The 21659-nt window shown below is 32.1% G+C and overlaps 1 protein-coding gene across 1 annotated transcript in view; it reads right to left on the bottom strand.

Annotated features, from left to right (window-relative positions):
• LOC143080654 (perlucin-like protein) overlaps nucleotides 1-21351 on the bottom strand; it is a 64915-nt gene extending 43564 nt beyond the window's left edge. The window contains exon 1 of the transcript XR_012979760.1: nucleotides 21276-21351. The gene's annotated coding sequence lies outside the window, so the exon portion shown is untranslated. The remainder of the gene's footprint in view (nucleotides 1-21275) is intronic.
• Between the last annotated feature and the right edge of the window lie 308 nt (nucleotides 21352-21659).

Genomic DNA, 21659 nt, shown 5'->3' on the forward strand with positions numbered 1-21659 from the left:
TGGACCTAGGACTGTTTTTATGTCTGCCAAAAAGTTAACTTGGAAACAGGTCCGCTATTGATATAAGTTAACTTCGAACCAGTCCTGTCATAAGTTAACATAAGTTAACTTCGGAACCAGTCCTGTCATAAAGTTAACCTAAGTTAACTTGGAAACCGGTCCTGCCACAAAGTTAACTTCTGCTTGAACAAATCCGATCAAAACCAGACCTGTTCCCAAGTTAACTTTTGACTGGTCTGGTCAACACTAAGTTAACTTGTAACCAGGACCGCTCTTCGTTGATTTAAAAAAAAATATTTTTAATATCTTTGTTTCGTAGTAGAAACATCGAAAATAAAGTAATTTGAAAATTAATACTTCCGTTTTATGAACAGGATTAAACACAAATAATTGAAAATAAGTACGCACAGAACGTAACACAAATGTATCTGTGATCTGACAATCTATCTATTATAAAAACGATCTCGGTTACAATGATAACAGGCACTGAATATATATATATATTCCGAGATCAAATTCAATCATATTATGTATATTTTTGAAAAGAAGTATATTTGATGTTAGGTGTATACGTCCTTGTTAGTTATACATCCTTGAACTATGCAGCCACAATCAGCAATAGTTTAATTCATTTAAATAATGACTACAAATTTTTGTTCGCCTAAATTAAGGGTGCCAGCATGTCTTCTTTTTACTCAAAATACTGATACGTAACAAAATTTCAGTAGTTTTGATGCCTCCAGTTGACTTGTACAACAAAATTATTTGACCGCATCCACCAAAACTGACCATATATGCACTTTAATTTGTAAATCTATATACCCGCATAGTAAATCAGCAATATTTTTTATGTCAGGATTCAATGTATAATACAATCCTGACAATGGACAGCAAAATTGCAATGTAATAACAAAAAATTTTGGTTCGCATAAATTTAGGATACCAGCATGTCCTCATTTTATTCAAAATTTTGATACGTAACAAAATTTCAGTAGTTTTGATACCTCCAGCTGACTTGTACAACAAAATTATTTGACCGCATTACCAAAACTGACCATATGTGAACTTTAAATTGTAAATCTATATACCAGCATAGTAAATCAGCCTTATTTTTAATGTCAGGATTCAATGTATAATACAATCATGACAATGGACAGCAATATTGCAATATATTATTACAACAAATTTTTGTTCGCCTAAATTAAGGGTACCAGCATGTCCTCTTTTTACTTAAAATACTGATACGTAACAAAATTTTAGTAGTTTTGATGCCTCCAGTTGACTTGTACAACAAAATTATTTGACCGCATCCACCAAAACTGACCATATATGCACTTTAATTTGTAAATCTATATACCCGCATAGTAAATCAGCCATATTTTTTTTGTCAGGATTCAATGTATAAATCAATCATGACAATGGACAGCAATATTGCAATATAATAACAACAAATTTTTGTTCGCATAAATTTAGGATACCAGCATGTCCTCATTTTATTCAAAATATTGAAACGTAACAAAATTTCAGTAGTTTTGATACCTCCAGTTGACTTGTACAACAAAATTATTTGACCGCATCCACCAAAACTGACCATATGTGCACTTTAATTTGTAAATCTATATACCCGCATAGTTAATCAGCCATATTTTTTATGTCAGGATTCAATGTATAATACAATCATGACAATGGACAGCAAAATTGCAATATAATAACAAAAAATTTTGGTTCGCATAAATTTAGGATGCCAGCATGTCCTCATTTTATTCAAAATATTGATACGTAACAAAATTTCAGTAATTTTGATACCTCCAGCTGACTTGTACAACAAAATTATTTGACCACATTACCAAAACTGACCATATGTGAACTTTAAATTGTAAATCTATATACCAGCATAGTAAATCAGCCTTATTTTCAATGTCAGGATTCAATGTATAATACAATCATGACAATGGACAGCAATATTGCAATATAATAACAACAAATTTTTGTTCACCTAAATTAAGGGTGCCAGCATGTCCTCTTTTTACTTAAAATACTGATACGTAACAAAATTTCAGAAGTTTTAATGCCTCCAGTTGACTTGTACAACAAAATTATTGGACCGCATCCACCAAAACTTACCATATATGCACTTTAATTTGTAAATCTATATACCCGCATAGTAAATCAGCCATATTTTTTTATGTCAGGATTCAATGTATAATACAATCATGACAATGGACAGCAATATTGCAATATAATAACAACAAATTTTTGTTCGCATAAATTTAGGATACCAGCATGTCCTGATTTTATTCAAAATATTGATCATAACAAAATTTTAGTAGTTTTGATACCTCCAGTTGACTTGTACAACAAAATTATTTGACCGCCTCCACCAAAACTGACCATTTGTGCACTTTAATTTGTAAATCTATATACCCGCATAGTAAATCAGCAATATTTTTTATGCTAGGATTCAATGTATAATACAATCCTGACAATGGACAGCAAAATTGCAATATAATAACAAAAAATTTTGGTTCGCATAAATTTAGGATACCAGCATGTCCTCATTTTATTCAAAATTTTGATACGTAACAAAATTTCAGTAGTTTTGATACCTCCAGCTGACTTGTACAACAAAATTATTTGACCGCATTACCAAAACTGACCATTTGTGCACTTTAATTTGTAAATCTATATACCCGCATAGTAAATCAGCAATATTTTTTATGTCAGGATTCAATGTATAATACAATCCTGACAATGGACAGCAAAATTGCAATATAATAACAAAAAATTTGGTTCGCATAAATTTAGGATACCAGCATGTCCTCATTTTATTCAAAATTTTGATACGTAACAAAATTTCAGTAGTTTTGATACCTCCAGCTGACTTGTACAACAAAATTATTTGACCGCATTACCAAAACTGACCATTTGTGCACTTTAATTTGTAAATCTATATACCCGCATAGTAAATCAGCAATATTTTTTATGCTAGGATTCAATGTATAATACAATCCTGACAATGGACAGCAAAATTGCAATATAATAACAAAAAATTTTGGTTCGCATAAATTTAGGATACCAGCATGTCCTCATTTTATTCAAAATTTTGATACGTAACAAAATTTCAGTAGTTTTGATACCTCCAGCTGACTTGTACAACAAAATTATTTGACCGCATTACCAAAACTGACCATTTGTGCACTTTAATTTGTAAATCTATATACCCGCATAGTAAATCAGCAATATTTTTTATGTCAGGATTCAATGTATAATACAATCCTGACAATGGACAGCAAAATTGCAATATAATAACAAACAATTTTGGTTCGCATAAATTTAGGATACCAGCATGTCCTCATTTTATTCAAAATTTTGATACGTAACAAAATTTCAGTAGTTTTGATACCTCCAGCTGACTTGTACAACAAAATTATTTGACCGCATCCACCAAAACTGACCATATGGGAACTTTAAATTGTAAATCTATATACCAGCATAGTAAATCAGCCTTATTTTTAATGTCAGGATTCAATGTATAATACAATCATGACAATGGACAGCAATATTGCAATATAATAACAACAAATTTTTGTTCACCTAAATTAAGGGTGCCAGCATGTCCTCTTTTTACTTAAAATACTGATACGTAACAAAATTTCAGTAGTTTTGATGCCTCCAGTTGACTTGTACAACAAAATTATTTGACCGCATCCACCAAAACTGACCATTTGTGCACTTTAATTTGTAAATCTATATACCCGCATAGTAAATCAGCAATATTTTTTATGTCAGGATTCAATGTATAATACAATCCTGACAATGGACAGCAAAATTGCAATATAATAACAAAAAATTTTGGTTCGCATAAATTTAGGATACCAGCATGTCCTCATTTTATTCAAAATATTGATACGTAACAAAATTTCAGTAGTTTTGATACCTCCAGCTGACTTGTACAACAAAATTATTTGACCGCATTACCAAAACTGACCATATGTGCACTTTAATTTGTAAATCTATATACACCATGACATACCCGCATAGTATTAATCAGCCATATTTTTTATGTCAGGAATCATTGTATAATATAATCATGACAATGGACAGCAATATTGCAATTTAATAACAACAAATTTTTGTTCCCATAAATTTAGGATACCAGCGTGTCCTCCTTTTATTCAAAATATTGATACGTAACAAAATTTCAGTAGTTTTAATACCTCATGCTGACTTGGAAAACAAAACTATTTGACCAAAACTGATCATATGTGCACTTTTATTTGCAAATCTATATACCCGAATACCATTGTACCGAGCGCTTTAATGTCTTCTCCTGGCGCTCCTGTTCACATTTTAGTAGGACCGTAAATGTACACGTAATCAATAATATTGGAAAACCATTAATGCAAAAAATATTCTGAATAAATTGAGAATGTCAGAATTTCATCTCTTTATTTATAATAACAGTCACATCATATATAGGAGTTCATGATGGTGTATGTGTAAAACAAAACTATTATGCCACATCATCAAAGTACCAACACTGACATGTCTGAATTCATTTGTACTATTTACAATGATTTAATAAAAAAAAAGTATACGAGGTTCTCTTCTTGGAATCTATTATGTCGGTTGATTGATTTTGTTTATAGTTAAACGTCAAGTGGCAACTATTTCATTAAAGTGCGCATTGAGTATAATTTTAGGACGTCCCATATAAATATCGGCAATGACAAATCTCTCGATAAATCTGACGAATTTGACGAGATTGTTGATAGTTTTACCACATCGTATGCTTACGGACACTGTACAATTTCTGTTAGAATATTCTGCGGGAAATAGAATAGTAAATCCAATGCAAACAAGTTGAATATCAATGAAATATCCATGCAAGTATAAATTTATGCATAAAGTAAAATTTAGGAAGGGACAGGTAAACAACGGGGAACGAAGTAACGTAGACAATGTTGTCGATATCCCGTGATATAAGAATATTGTTCCGATGCGTTGGATAACCTTTCTATCCGCCTTCTAATAAAAAAAAACTCTGTGTGATCGTATAGCCATTTTTTATTTATATAAAAATACATGTATATCAAATAAAAGATAGCATTTGTATAATATCTAGTAGAGTCTAGCGAGTAAATAATAAATGATATCTGTGGAAAAACAATGCGAATGTTGTTTACATATTTTAATGAAAGCTCAAGTCTGATATGAAAACTCTTATAACGATAATCTGTCATAAGCAGACCTGTCCTCAGGTCTGGTCAATATCAGACTTGTCCACAGGTCTGGTCAAAAGCAGACCTGTCCTCAGGTCTGGTCAGGAGCAGACCTGTCCACAGGTCTGGTCTGAGGCAGACCTGTCCTTAGGACTGGTCAAAAGCAGACTTGTCCACAGGTCTGGTCTGGGGCAGACCTGTCCTCAGGACTGGTCAAAAGCAGACTTGTCCACAGGTCTGGTCTGGAGCAGACTTGTCGATAGGTCTGCAGCAGTCCTAAAAAAGCAGACCGTAGGTCTGGTCCACCAACGACGAAGTTAACTTGCTTGACTGCTTAAAAATTCTCAAGTTAACTTAGAAAGCAGTCAACAAGTTAACTCTAAGTTAACTTTTGTCAAGGTTAGGACCGCACCCATCTGTAGTTCCAATGATTTGATCTTTTTTTTTTTTTGGCTCGATGGATCCCAAACTGTGCAGGCATATTCCACTGAAGGTCTTACCATGGCTTTATTTGCTGCTGCTTTTACTGGTTTTGTGCAGTCTTTTAGGTTTCTTCGGGTAAATCCCAATGTTTTATTTCCTTTGCCTACAATATTGTCAATGTGTCTATCCCAAGATAGGTTGTTGCTGATTATTACGCCTTAGTATTTGCTTGCATCAACATTGTCTAGTGTATGTCCGTGGAGTTTATATGATGTATCTCTCACTTCTTTGTTCTTCTGAGTTATTCTTATAACTATGCATTTTTTTGGCGTTAAAACTCATTTGCCATTTGTTCTCCCATTCTTTCAATGATGTTAAGTCTTTTTGTAAAAGGTCGCTGTTTGCCTGGTTGTTAACTGTTCTAAAAAGTAGGCTATCGTCTGCAAATAGTTTTGTTTCAGATGATGTTAATGTTTCTTGCATGTCATTTATGTAGGTCAGAAACAGTAGCGGTCCAAGAACTGTGCCTTGGGGAACGTCTGAAAGTACCTGGACTTTCATATATGTTGTAACTGGCCGGGCTCAAACATGTGGTTCGGTACCTATAAGAGCTTCATCAACTGAAAATTTTGAAAAATTGTGCAAACTACGTCTAAGTGCAATCTATTTTTTAACATTTTATAAACACTAACATCTAAGAAAATTAACACATACTAAAGTGGTGAATACTTGAAGACTCGAAGACGAAACATCCATTAGTTGTACATGTGTTATTGAGTCAGTTGTTGTAAGTATACATGTGTTACCAGTAATATTAGCCCTCGAACACCACTGACGAGGAATCAATTTTCCGAAAGTACACATGTGACAACAAATGAATTAAAGTATCTTTTTAGGTTTTGTTAACATCGGTTAGTTCAAATATTTACGATTTAACATTGAGGATTACTTTTCCACTAATGATAATTATATGAATACTGCTGATGCCCCAAAATAATTCATAAAATAAGACTCGGTAGCTCCTTAAACAAGAAGTGCAATATTGCCTCAACCTCTTAATATAATTGAGTATATAAGTCAGGTCTTACTGGTCCGGTTAAATTGAATAATAGACCATTTATTAAGATAAAGAATTATTAGTTGATAAGAAGTGCATTATACAGATATGAATGTATTGATATGCATATTGAATATAACACATTTTGTTAACAAGACTGTATAAACCCACTTGATAAGCTGTACATACAATACACATAAATTATTTTTGTTGATTTATCTTATCGATGGAACTTAGTGTTGTTTTAATCTGGCTTTACGATGGATCTACAAATTGTAAATATTTGAAAGGCATAATAAGTTGTATTTGAAAACATTTGATCAAAGCTTCACAACAGCATGTCAAAATTAATTTATACAAATACAGAAAGTGTGTTCATATGATATATATAATTTGTCTATAAAAACAAAGGAGCATTATTCACAAACAACATTCTTTCTTATTCTGTAAATTAATGATGAAACTGACTTTCTATAATTTGGGAAATTTTAAGAAATTGTGTTTAACACATTAAATGACATAACATTACACTGAACTATGATGATAGTACGTTTCCTATTTGTTTCTAAAAACTCATCATAATATGATTTAAGTGATGCATTATCTTCATAAAATTTTGCTTTTTACAGTTCAATTCAAAAGATAATCTAAATATCTGTTTGAATTTTATTCGGAATATTGGAAATCTATATTCTTACCAACCACAAATACAGTAATCTTAATTCTGATAAGCGCATTAGTTAAATATTGAGGTAGATATATATAATATTAAATGTGTACTCCTCTTTCTGGTTTCTTTCGATATTGCTTATTCTGTTTAGTAATTTTATTTATATTCACATTAACAATTGCCAGTAAACTTCAACTTATTTTGATGTTTTTGTTGTTTCTTAAAGTTTGAGTCCGTTTCAATCATAAATTATTATACGCTTATTTATGTTCTTCGGGCCAGATTATAGCTTAATACATTCGTTGTTTTTAGCAGTCTGTAGTAAAAAAAAAGTAGGCCTCAATAAAAGTATATTAATTCCCTTTTTAAAACATGACTTCAATTCGTTCGTATCTTTTCACACAGTGTAGATACTATTCTGTACGCTATCCGGAAGTCGCGATTTTCGAAGCGAGAACTTTTTGGATCACATTTTAAATTTGATTGGTATACTGAATTAAACGGTAAGTTGATCATCTGTACATTGCTTAATGATTAATTCAGCCGACATCGATATTCTCAAATGGTTTAGAATTAAATTACGCACATTCAATATTCGTATCTTTGCCTTAATCAAGAGATTTTCAAGTGCATCACTAAGAAAAAACAGTCGGCGAACCTAAAATCAATCTTTTTACCTTCTTAGTCTACAAATTAACGTCAAAACCAGACTTAATTAACTAAATGAAGTATATTTCAAGTGTAGGTAAAAGTTTCAACCAGATCTTTGAAGCCAGAAATAAGAAAATTACACTTGTTTGAATTTCTCACTCGCTTGTTTATTTTAAAACTGTATGATCAGTCTTTATGTCACTGTATTCTAGCGGTGATTTCAAAGTTATTTACGACACATTAGAAGGTGGCATTTTTTTTAAATAACACAAATATATTTCAATACATTCACATCCTTATGAAACATGTTTTAGCTTGATAGGGTGTACTCGACTTACTACATTAAGTATAAGGATGTTTAAGGTTCATCATAACCTTTTGGCTAATATGGCCGTATTTACACCACAAATGTTACTCTGAGTACAGACAAACCTATTCACCTGCAAACATTTTCAGGTACTTCATATAAATTTTATATATCTAGTTCCTGCCATGCCTTAAAACGTTCCTAGATGTACCAGTTTCTCTGTACTCATAGTAAATTTTGAGGGGTAAACACGGCCATATTTTTAAATTCCTTATGATGAACCTTAAATGTTGCTAAAATAAGAGGAAGGTTTGATGTATACTAGTATATAAGTTTCAGAAATGTCCTCCGTTATACTTAAAATTGTACAAACACACAGATTTAGTTGTTATATAAAAATGCATGTATTTACACACATTCGAGGCCGTACTGTAGCCTATAATTGATCACAGTTCCTTCACTTTGTTTAAGATGTAGAGCTGTCTCTTTGACACTCAATTGTATACCACTTTGTCAAGCGGGGGTTATAGTGATAAAGAAGTTCGTCTTTCCGTTCGTCCGTTGGACCGATACAATATGTTTCGCCGGTTTTGTAAGCGCATCTCCTCATAAACCACTTAATATACATTGGAGGTTCCGGCCATTTTTAAATGGAGAGGGGGTCCAATCCAGAAGAAAAGGGATTCCAAATATATGTTCCCATAAAAATGCATTGATAGTTAAAAAAGGGTTTTAAACTGCCGGATCTCCTTTTTTTGAATCCGTCACTGATATAACTATTAATTAATCTTATTCGGATTCCTTATCATAAATGATAATGACTGTATTGTGCACCGTCTATTTCGAATTTTAGTAAAAATATTTTATGGGGTTACTTTATATAAGATACGGACTTGAACATTTATACATTATATTGGGGCACCCATCAGGTATTTCAAACACCTCCAAAACCAATCATTAAAGTTTTCTGAAATTGATCCATTTTTACTCGATTAATGCATTATGGACCTTCTATTTCTGTGAACTTACCAAAATTATATCATATGAATTATCCCCCTACACAAAGCTGTCTTTATCCATTTTGTGTTATTTTAAAAGACAAGCTTGATTTATGTTATCATCAATTGGTCAACGGCGGACGGTGTAAATAATCTTTAAAAATATAATAGCTAAACAGATAACTGTAACGATACAGTATTACAAAGTCCACAAGCGAATCATGTCAGATTACTTTTTAGGAATTTGATTTAAAATAAGACTGAAGGAACAAAAATACAATTATTTTGCCGTCTACAAAATTCATCAGAAATATATTTGTATTGTCTGATGAAAGTAATTACACGTTAAAGTTCCCTGGATAATTCATTATATCACATATACACGTATATACCTTCAAATTGTTGTTGTTTGTTCTTCAAAATCACGACTGGTCATACAGTCAAAAAATCTGAAATCGCTTCTAGAATACAGTCAGTTCTTGACTGATCGTACAGTAATTGATTTTGGGATCCTCAAGGAAAACATATTTTTTTATGGGAAATACGAATATTCTACTTAAATACGAAAAGAATATTGAAACAGTATATATTTAACTGTAAACTGATGCAAATATTTGCTATAAAAGATTATTTGCTTTGTACTACGAGAGCAAAATTGTCCATCGATTTCACTTTTTTCTACCAAGTTGATGTGATGCACTCGTATATTTTATATTCTAATGCATGTTTTTGTTAGTTACTCATATTTATGATGCTATATATACCTTGAAGATGTTCAAAGCACTTTGTAGATATAGGAGTAAACAAATGATGAGAAAAGTTACCGTAGGCAAAACCGTCCTGTTAGCCAGTTGGAAATCATCGCTTCGAAAATCGCGACTTCTGGATAGCGTACAGAATAACATCTACACTGTGTTTCATAAACAGCAAAGCTTAAAATTTTATTAGTCGAGAGCACTATTATCTGAGAGTCTCTGATGAGTCTTTTAGAGACAGGCAAAACGCACGTTTGACATACAAAAGAATACGACTGGTGACTTTGATGATCTGACATCATACAACTTGCCTAAAAAGTGTCTGACCTCTTTTCAAAATTTCGTATTATCGTGAATAAATATTTAATCTGAAATCTGATTGCATTTATATGAATAACCTACATGGTTATCTTTTGATAAACGACAATTTTGTGCTTTTCTGCGAACACGTATTGAGTTCATTTTTGTGTTCATGAGTTTGAATTTTGGTGTGTTCTGCTCTGGGTGTTTGCTAGATGACAGAACATCGCCTTCTCAACCTACTGGTCAGAGTATGTCTGGTCCGAGACCACCATTGTCGTTCCTTGATTTTCGTTGTTCACAAATATAGTCCCTAGTGTTGACAGTGGGTTACTTGCCAATAATTTTTATACCCCTTCCAAATTTATTTCTCCATCTTTAATGCCTCAAATTGCAAGTAAGGGGATGAAATTACACTGTAAAAACATTTGGGTCCAGAATTTTAAAGGAAAGTAGTGATTTGGTCCAACTGAAAACGGTTTAAAATTAGCACTTCGGAAGCTGTCAAAAGATTTCAAGACGCACTTAACATAAAATTGTCCATATTTTGAGTTAAAGACGATGAAGTTTTCTATAATTTTGATATAATTTGTCCCAAAAGTAGTACAACACACTGTAAAAGTCTCTTTGAGAAAGCGCAGGTGGGATTTTTCTATTTTAATTTATATTCTAAAAGAAATGCACTACGAAATAATTGTGGTCTCGGACCAGAAGTGTAGACGTTTGCTTTTGAAGTACATGTATGATAAATCATTTAAAAAAATTAACTAAAGGTTCGAAAAGTTGGGGAAGCAAGTTTTGAAAACTTGGTATCGTTTTGCGATAAATTGAAATTATTTTTCTACCCGACACTTTCAGTCAGTTATTTTGATTTGAACATAATTGAATAATTGTTTTAAATAATGAGATAGAAAGAAAATTGTACATACCCCTAAATTTGCATTGATTTCATTTGGATCTCTCTCAACCAAATCTATATCACTACCGATTGTCTTCATTCTGTCAACTTGTGTGTCTTTTCTGGTATAATATTATTGAACAATCAACATTTGTTAAAGTTTATATACCCAGCCTTTTTAATATCTTGCTGACAAGTCAAGGCATGCCAAAGTTGACCACCGGTCAATTAATTGAATGTTTTGTTATGTATTTATTTTCTCTTGTTAACTTATGCCGTCAATTAAGGTATCCTTAATTAGTTCCTTTAACACATATATTTTTTTTGAAACCAAAACAATATATATTTAATTAAATTTGTAAAATTACAGAGTATAGTAATGTCACAACTGGATCAAAATATGTCACGAAGTCTAAAAATACATTTTTCTTGAAAGTATTCTTTTTGGCCTATATTATCAGACTTCCATGAAATTTTCACTCAATTCCCGAATTGTTCTGGTTGAATAAAAAATATCGCAACGAAATAACAAGTAATAATTAGAACTGTGGTAGAAATTTGTATCATTGGCAATACTAACACATCTCTATACTTTTATAGAAAGTCCATGAGAATCATTAGAAATCATTCTCATTATCTGTGAACATTAATATAAAAATGAAGATGTATGATTACCAATGAGACAACTGAAAGATAGACTTGTCTTGAAAAAATCCACGCTTTTTCTGTTTAATTTTAAATTTAAGAATAAACAAGTCAAGTTTGTTACTTTTGAAAATCTTGATATTTTGCTTTTATAAACTCAAAGTTTTTATTTTTCATCTCTCGAAATTTCCCGTTAAGAAAGTCAAAATATCGGGTTAAAATCAAAATTTCAAGATATAACAAATTTAAAGTTCGGCTTTCTTTTAATCTTGTCTTGTGTGCAGATTTGCACCTGGCGAGTGTGAGAAGCGAAGAAAGATTTGTTATTCCGTGTAGGAATCTGGGTCCTCAATGCTCTTCATCTTTGTACTTTATTTGGCCTTTTAAACTTTTTTTGGATTCGAGCATCACTGAAAGAGTCTTTTGTAGACGAAACACGCGTCTAGCGTAAATCCAAATATAATCCTGGTATCTATGATGATTTATTTACAACCACTGGGTCGATGCCACTGCTGGTGGCGTTTTTAATTCCCCGAGGATATCACTAGTACCCATGCAGCAGCAGTAAGAAGATATCTTTCAGAAAAAGAAACATTTGCCGTGTAAACTGCCGGTTCCAAGTCCGAATAAAGGAGTAGGAAAGTCAGTTTTCATCTAATTGGCGCAATCGTATGTTTTATTTTTAGCGCAAATGATACCATGTAATTTTAAAACAAGTGGCGCAAACGTAGCATTGGAGAAAAAATGTTGTTGCGCAAACGGATCTCTCCTATCACTAGCCCAGTAGATAGCACTTATGTGCTGACATGAATCATCATTGATATGGTCATATATATTTAAAATTGGCGCAATTAGATGATTATTTTATTGGTGCAATTGATACCTATAGTTTTGAAAATTAGATGGCACAAAAGAAGTATTGGCGCAAATGAGTTACTTTTTGGCGCAAAAAGATATCGCCCTAAAAATTAACTGTTTACAAAAACTTTTGAGTTTTTGAAATACAAAGGCTTTTCTACCTCAGGCATAGATTACCTTAGCTGTGTTTGGCAAAACGTTTAGGAATTTAGGTTCTAAATCGCTCTTCAACTTCGTACTTTATTTTGCCTTTTCAACTTTTGTGGATTCGAACGTCACTGATGAGTCTTATGTAGACGAAACGCGTCAATACAAAATTTAATCCATGAATCTTTGACGAGTTTATTTCCAGGTTTCACGTGGAGTTTTAAATTGATGTGTGATAGGTTGGTAAACATTTTGTAATTTGCATTTTGTTTTGGTTTTTAATATTCACAGTTTTCGATTTTATATGTTTGTCTAAAATCATCAGTCCAACTGAGAGAAAAGTTCATAGTTTTGAAAAGATACACAAACAAGAATATGTTCAAGTACACGGATGCCCGATCCGCACTATCATTTTCTATGTTCAGTGGACCGTGAAAATGAAATAAAATCTCTAATTTGGCATTAAAATTAGAAATATCATATCATAGGGAACAGGTTTATTATGTTTCAAATTGATTTGACTTCAAATCATCAAAAACTGCCACGACCAAAAACTTTAACCTGTAGCGGGACGGACGAACGGACGGACGAACGGAAGCACAGACCAGAAAACATAATGCCCATAAATGGGGCATAAAAAGTAATTTGCACTGTAATTAAGAATTGATCAAAAAGGTAACATAGACAATATGAACCAAATTATGATGATCCATTAAGGATGTCAAGTTGAGCTTCTCCTGTTTCTGCCTTTTTGTCATTGTATTTGGAATCCTCTAGTTTTATCCATGTAGGGCCATTGAAAATATTCCACACTAATCCTACTTTTCTTTTCATAATTTTGTTACATATAGTTTAAAAGGCATTTTTGAAAATCTTATTCATAAAATCCTTGTTAGTTTTTGAGAGAGAGTTGAAAGATAAACGGTCCAGATACTAAATGTGTGAAATATCTTAAGGGAATCGCTTTCCGCCAAAGTTTCTATTTCTATATTAAAAAAACATGGACCTTTCATTTTTTCTGCTTTCTAAGTTCCATAATATATAAACTAACAATTTTAAATAGCCAATTAAAAAGCTTCATATTTTTAGACAGAGGAGTGACCATCCTTGAAACTGGTTTTCAAGATGAAATAAGTCGCATAGAAAGCTTAATGCCACGAAAGAAGCTAAACATATAATTATTTGTATCTAGTCTGTTTATTAAATATCAAATCAGTTTCCTTTTTCTTCAGACCAAGAACTACTGTGAAGACGTCTATTCATCACTATTGCAAGGTCTGAAAAATATTCAATATAATAAAATTAATAGTTATACATTATTTACAGCGAAACTGTTAATCCAAAAAATCATTAACCGATTCATTCATTCACTACTTCTTGTGCTTTCTTTACAATAAAAAGTGCTTGCATCTCACATATTCCAGTGAATTAAATAGATATTAAGGATACTACTCACACTAGAAACGTCTGTGTTATATATTGACCATGTGTTTCAACTCACTGCCAATGTGTTACAACTCACTGCCAATGTGTTTTAGCTCACTGCCAATGTGTTACAGCTCACTGCCAATGTGTTACAATTCACTGCCAATGTGTTTTAGCTCACTGCCAATGTGTTTTAGCTCACTGCCAATGTGTTACAATTCACTGCCAATGTGTTTTAGCTCACTGCCAACGTGTTACAATTCACTGGTAATGTGTTACAACACACTGCCAATGTGTTACAACTCACTGCCAATGTGTTTAAGCTCACTGCCAATGTGTTTAGCTCACTGCCAACGTGTTACAATTCACTGCCAATATGTGTTACAACACACTGCCAATGTGTTACAACTCACTGCCAATGTGTTTAAGCTCACTGCCAATGTGTTTTAGCTCACTGCCAATGTGTTTTAGCTCACTGCCAATGTGTTTTAGCTCACTGCCAACGTGTTACAACTCACTGCCAATGTGTTACAACTCACTGCCAATGTGTTTAAGCTTTCACCGATTGTGAAATTTTGACCGAGTGTAGATTCGTATGGGTAATGCATGCAAAGCAGGAGACGTTTACACTGCCGACGTACTTTCGAGTCAGTTATTTGTACTCGAAAAAAACATTAGTTTGTGTTTGTTAATATACTGATTTATTTCTTTTTTTTTTTTAAAGATTTATGATATTAGAACAAATGTACATTAGTTTTGCTTTAAATTTATAACATGAAGTAAGTATCTGTAAACAAAAACATAAACGCCGTAACGGATTTATAAAAGTTTTCCAAACTTGTTTCCGAATCCAATATTTGAATGTCATGTAACATTGTACTACTTCGTTGTTATAATTTTTCATTAATAAATACTGTTTAAACTAAAATAATACCTGAGTCTGAAAGTTCTCGTAACATTATCACTTCTTTCTCTCGCACTTATCTCTCTCACATTGATTAGTGCTTTACAAAGCGTAACTGACTTTCTCTGACAAATGTAATTTCGTTGACATGTGCACCAAAGATCATCCCAGCGATATGATTTATCGTCCCATAGCTGGAGGCAGCCTTGGCTAGAACCGTTTCCATTGTCTGGTTGCCCATATGCCCAGTCAGAATACCCGATCTGATTTCCTGATGTCCATTTCCACGTTCCTTCTTGATCCAGATCTGTTGCTCCCAACCACCAACCTGATTGGTATACGTAAGGGATATTTCAAATTATTTTGCTAGAAAAAACATGTTATTTATAGATTTTTTTTTTATTTGCTATAACTTAGCAAAGTAGATGATATCTAGCAAAAAAACGGCGATGTTTTACTGCTCAAAATTAGTTCCAATGGTGCAGGAATTTTATTCGGCCAACAAATTTAATTGAATAGAATAAAGGAAGGGAACATAATTTGAGAATCAGCTCACAGATGACGATTTATTCATTTTCCAAAGATGGAGGCAACATTTTTATAATTCCAAAATGTTGCAATATTATCAAATTATATTCATATGGTGTATAATATGCCCAATGTTCAATACCATGAACCGAAGACTCGAGGCCTGATAATACATCTGGTACGAGAAACGCTCTTGGGCTGAGAATATCAAGTTATGATCTATTTATCATATGCTTCAGCAATAAAGAAAAATAACAGTTAAATATATTGATCCTTTTAAGTGGTTCTCAAGTTGAAGTTCAAAAGTGAAAAGTTGACGGATGTCGGACCCACAAATATAAATTTTTCTATCAAATGCCTCAACAGAGGAGAAAACAACAGAAGAATCTATTTTTATGTTGACAAAAAAATTTTGACGATGCAGGGGCGGATCCAGCCATTTTAAAAAGGGGGTGTGCCTAACGCAGGACATAGGGGTGGGGTTAACTACATGTCCCCATTCAAATGCATTGATCGTCAAAAAAGGGGGTTGCAACCCCCGGACCCTCCTCCCTCCTGGATCCGCGCCTGACGATGTATCTCAAACGTATAAACCTTGTGTGTTTAAACTATAGCCATTGATTTATATATATATACTAGAACACACCCTCGAAATCGTGGGCATTCAGAGCGTAGTTTAAAGTATGTAAAGTGTTGTTTTGTGAAATACTGAATGACTGGAGAATTTCAGCAAAAGTATCATAAGTCATAGGTTATTGGGGACAGGAAATTTTTTTTCATTCCTCCACCTTTACTTCCAAAGTTCCCAATTTTTGGTTTTCTATCAATTTCAATATGAACATACATTTAGTATGTTATGAACATTTAAGTAAGGAGCCTGTAATTCAGTGGTTATCGTTTGTTTATGTGTTACATATTTGTTTTTCGTTCATTTTTTGTACAAAAATAAGGCCGCCAATTTTCTCGTTTGAATTGTTTTACATTGTCATTTCGGGGCCTTTTAAAGCTGAGTATGCGGTATGGGCTTTGCTCGTTTTTGAAGGCCGTACGGTGACCTATAGTTGTTAATCTCTCACTGTGTCATTTTGGTCTCTTATGGAGAGTTGTCTCAACATGGCAATCATACCAGATCTTCTTATTTTTTGTAATCAATGAATTTTGTAAAATATTCAATGACTGGAGAATTTCAGAAAAGGTATCAAAAGTTCACATGAATAATTTAAGTGCTTAACTGTATATTATAAACATTTATTAGGCCACACCAATTTGATTCCTTGTTCGACGGACCCGCCCGCACCTATTTTTTTCAAATCAGAATTTTTTTATTTTTTTTTATATTCCCGCTTCCCGCATCCGGAAATGTAATCATGTCCATTTCCCGCACCGTTTTTTTTTTGTAAATATTATAAAAAGATATCAACATTTGTTTTTAAAATCACAGTCTATTAACCTGTATATAACGATTTTAAACATCAAAGCACCCCACCACACTGTGTAAATATCTGTGGTGAGAATATTTGTTTCAGCATGAAACCTATTCATTCAAAGTGGGAGTGCTCCGATTTAAATTTATAACAGCGTAAAATACCTGTAAAGAACAAAAGATTGGTTTCTTTCCCCCTTCCTTATATTCCCTATCAAAAAATGTTCGTTGTTAGAATAAAGTACAAAGAACTTCTGAAGGATTTGCCTAACCTTCAACTGCAATTATATTGTATGCTGGTGAAACAAAACTATCCATAGCCGCTGCATGTTTATGCACCTGTCCTGATTGATTCAGGGGCCTGTCGTTCAGCAGTAATCGTTTGTTGATGCTGTTCATTGGTATTTTCCCGTTTGGATATATAAATTAGATCGTTGGTTTTCCTCTTCGAATTGTGTACGCTAATAATTTTAGGGTCCTTTATAGCTTGCTGTTTGGTCTGTATCAAAGCCCTGTGTAAAAGGCTGTACTTTGACCTGTGTTTGTTATTATCAGGTTGAGAACAACCCTCCCTCAGACAAGGGGTCATTTTACTGATGTAGAAAAGAAACTAGAAATACCAAGGATTTGTATAGTTCTTCTATACAAAACCTTTGAAAACTTAGAATGTTGTACTCAAAAAGAGGAGAGTTACATCATATTTTAAACAACTTTTTCTAAAAGAGAGGTCCACCACTTACATGACTTATTTTGAATAATATTAAACTGTTAAAGTAAATGTGTTAATTTAACATGGTTAAAGTCCAGGAATATTACAAAATTCTTGGACATGTTTTGACCGTTTAATACCAGATAGATATATAGTTCTTTGAGAAAATATGAGCCCTTTTGTACAAACAAATATATTATAACTTATATCGATCCCTCATAAAACATGTAAAAGGGATATTTATAACTTTAAGGGGTTGCCCCCAAACTGATTATGACTTGGATTGAGAATTAATGTCTCATTGTCAGTCACACATACATAGACCTGATTTAATTATTTCTTGGTGAACATGATGAACAGGGAAAAAATACTTCAAAAATTAAAGAAATGTCAAAGTACAAGTGATAAATCAAGTTTTAATATTGTCAAAACCTACTATTTTATGTTTACAAAAAAATATTATAATCGCTCGCCTTTACTTTTCAAGCTTCGCCTCAAAAATTTGCAAATTAAATATTTTTTTTATTAAAATTTTCAAATCGCTCGCTCGCCCCAAATTTTGGAGTCCAAAAATCCGTAGAACAAGAAATTAAATTGGTGTGGCCTTACTATATAAATAAAGTGTATTTACTTTCAATTCTAAGTTTACTAAGAGATCCATGGTGTTCATTGATATAGTATACAGACTCCTCTATTTAATAAACTCTGTGACCGTCGGGGGTAGTGAACTTGAAAATGATAGCAGATAAAATTCTGAAAATACTCTTTATTCGTAGTATGTGTATGTTCAAAGTATACAGAAAAACGCAAACCGGAAGTCTAATCTGACTTAAAATTTCGTCCAATGACGGGACAATATCCGGATGCCTTTTTTCTCGTTTTTCTTTCAAAATAACTCAATCTGAATAATCATATGAATGGATGATAAATGCGACTATGCACTGTACCTAGGACACAGATGCGTGTTGATTAATTTATTGTGTAATGAAGAGAAGCGATACACAAAATGAGTTCTTCTCGTTTGATAGTATAGATGTGCTTTATATATAATTATCTGAATTACTATAATGTCCATCGTATATATACTAATTGCTTGTTCACAACAAACTGTATTTACCTCCACCTCTCTGCCTGGCTTGCCTTTTTAATCAGGCTCCAACATTCTGGCAATTAACTTCAGCCAATCTTCCACCATGTGACAGACAGTCTTGTTTCAAATAAAAAGTTTAATTGATTTTCACTTAATGAAAAAGTCTGTTACATATACAAAATTGAAATGTTCTGAAAGTAGAATTTAAAAGCTTTAAAATGATATATAACACTTTAGAAGATCACTTTTAATGTTTATTAATTAATGACTTCAATGTGTCTTGTCCGCGATATCACTAAAATAACACCAGTATCGTGCGACGTTTCATAGTTTTTTTTATAATTATTCCAAAAAATACTCGCAATAGAATGTACTCATCTGTTATAAATTAAAAAAAAAAACAATTAAAGAATAAAGAATACCAAAGTGGTTTGCACAAGGATATATAAAAAGTTATGTTATATTTCCACAAAGTACCTTAAATTTCGTACTATGTCAAAAATTATTTACCTGAGCAGTGTTCCAGTTTGTCGCGTTTTTAACGAACATGTAATACTTTCCATCATAAAGTGTCCAATCTGCGGAAATTGAACAAACTAAAAATTGAAGAAGTAAGTATTATTTACATCATATTATTTTCCTCACATAACATATAAAAACTTACGTTTATTTGCGTAAGACAGGAACGCAACAGCTCTACATATTTTCTTGTCTTAGCTTGTTTGTAGTTAGTCTGTCGTTTCGTATTCTTTCTCATTCGTTGTATTATAAATTTGATTTTTAACATATAAAAAATCAAACCCGACGTTTTATTTTTATTTTTCTGTAATTCAGATTTTATTGAATTTTTTGCCTCGAGCACCACCGAAGATCCATCTATTGCCGAAAAGCGTATCTTGTGCAGTAATTTAAAAGTTAATAGCGTTAATGTTATTAGATATTGTTTCCTAATTGAATAAAGCTGTAAAAACGAAAAGAAGCATTAAAAATACACACAAAAAAAAACCAACACAGTAATAAAAAGATGATGAAAAAACTTACCATGTGTAACAAAAACTGCCAAAACAAAGAAACCTGCGAAAAACGTGAACTGCATCCTTAAAAACATTGAAATAAAACAATTTAAAGTTGTATTAGAAAGAACATACATACAACCTGATTTCTAAATAGTTCTTATATTATATGGTGTGCGTAAGACTTGTTTGTGATTTTGTTTTTTTTCATTTTCACTTGCCATACATTCAAAAAGAGCTTTTAGCCGATACGCAATATCACTGACATAGAACGTTTCTCTCCCCCCTTTTTTTTCTTTCTTTAAAACGTTTATTTGCGATACATGTGAATGGAATCTCTGGGGTTCCAGGAACCATCAAATAGAAAAATTAAAAATAACGAACTGTTTGGGTTGAGAATTAGAAAATTTATCACATTTTTCCTGAGGTATCTATGAAAATGTGTGAAATTAAGCCACAGACACATACAATTTGCACAAAAGTCCTGTTGGACTGTTATTATTAAGTTTTGCGATGAAGATTAAAGATCAATAATCTAAGGAAAAAAATACTTGTAATACTATATTGCCGTTAAATATCTCAAAAAATTATATAATTTTCTATATATGGAAATATCTTTTAAAAAATCGGTCGATTTTCATATCTTACATTAGTTGACTTGTATCTTCACACTCCCGAAATGATACGTTTTTCAATTTTATTCTTATTATAAAAAAAAATTGAATTGAAGGAAGATATTCGGTATACTTAGAAGGCGATACAATGTTTTTCCAATAAATATTTTTTTATTTTTTTTCATCAATTTTGTAAGCAAGAATATATTTTTATTTCATCAATTTTGTAAGCAAGAATATATTTTTTTGATCTGTTAGACTCTAATTTCACGGACTGTCTTATGTATACATTATCACCCAATAAAATATGTTTTTTGATCTATTTTGAAATCCGATATAAAGAAAGTAAAATGATGAAAAGAAACTCATATATGTTGTTTGTAAATATTTTTTTTTTATTGAATTCAACTCATGACAAAACAAAGCATTGCTTTCATTTTTTATGAATGATGAATGTTTCAAATGATTATTTTAAGCAATTATACATTTATTTCTGTTACACTTTAAATAAATTCAAAATGCTTTTACTTAACATATCTCTCGTGTCAAAAATATATTGATATGTTTTTTTTTTCTTCATTTTTTTTTAAGAATTCAATAAATTAAGTTATCTAATAAAATTATTCCTATACTGTTACCTTAAATTGGCTTCAAAAGCTTCAATTAAATGATGAAAACCAACAGAGAAGTGTTGATTTTATATAGTTAACATCACCTATGAAAAATGCAAGCATTGCACAGGAAAAGACGTTTGTCTTTATCATTTTCAAAACATGTAAAGGATTTCCTAACATTCCCGGTTTGAATATAGTCGGAAACAATTTTATGTTCATTGTGCATCCCATGACTTGTTATTTATTTTTATTTTTCCTGACCATGTCGTGTACAGATAAACAGTCTTCCTCTGTTTCCGCCAGTGTATTGATTTGTACTAATTTTGGTGCAAATTATATCAAAATTATAGAAAAGTCTATCGACTCTTACTCAAAATATGGACAATTTTATGTTACGGACCTCTTTAA

The sequence above is a fragment of the Mytilus galloprovincialis genome, chromosome 6, assembly GCF_965363235.1.
Source record: "Mytilus galloprovincialis chromosome 6, xbMytGall1.hap1.1, whole genome shotgun sequence".
NCBI lineage: Eukaryota > Metazoa > Mollusca > Bivalvia > Mytilida > Mytilidae > Mytilus > Mytilus galloprovincialis.